The sequence below is a fragment of the Penaeus monodon genome, chromosome 28, assembly GCF_015228065.2.
Source record: "Penaeus monodon isolate SGIC_2016 chromosome 28, NSTDA_Pmon_1, whole genome shotgun sequence".
NCBI lineage: Eukaryota > Metazoa > Arthropoda > Malacostraca > Decapoda > Penaeidae > Penaeus > Penaeus monodon.
The window spans coordinates 29,538,021-29,538,723 of NC_051413.1; positions in this window are offsets into that span (position 1 = coordinate 29,538,021).

Genomic DNA, 703 nt, shown 5'->3' on the forward strand with positions numbered 1-703 from the left:
GTTTTTAAACGGGGTGTTTTAATAAAGTTTAATAAGACATTATGTTTACAAATAACAAATGATGGGGCAAAGGTAAAATAAAATAAAAGTATGAATAGGAGTACGCAAAATACATAAATAAAACCAAGACGGGTAACATACTGAGACAAATAAGTTACAATGGCAAGCAACTAACTGAGGCAACGGACTTAGAGAGACAACAACTTTACAAAGACAATTACGTTACAAAAACAACTAACTTACAAAGAGAAATGATGTTATAAAGACAAGTAACTTTCAGGTGTGATCCAGCATATAACTACGAATAATCATCGATAAAAGACAATAATAGAGAGCTGACTGATCTTTAAATTGCTGACTCCGAAAGCTGCTTCCTGACACGCATAGTCAATAGTCAATCCATCCAAAAGAAAATTGAAAGTACTCCTGACGACTGACGCAGTAATAAGCTGACCCTTTACGCAGAAAGCTGACAGGGAAAATCGGAAGGCAATTGACAGACGACTGATGAATATCACAGTGGGCTGACAGCTGACACACACAGCTAAAAATTTAACGCAGGGAACTCGAAACTATCACACAAAGCTGACGGCTGACACAGAGGGCTGACAGAGCCGGCTCTCCGAACCAACCGAGCAAGGTGGTGGCTAGACCCTCAGCTTGAAGTCATCATTATCGATCCAACAATCCAAACACCTCTGGC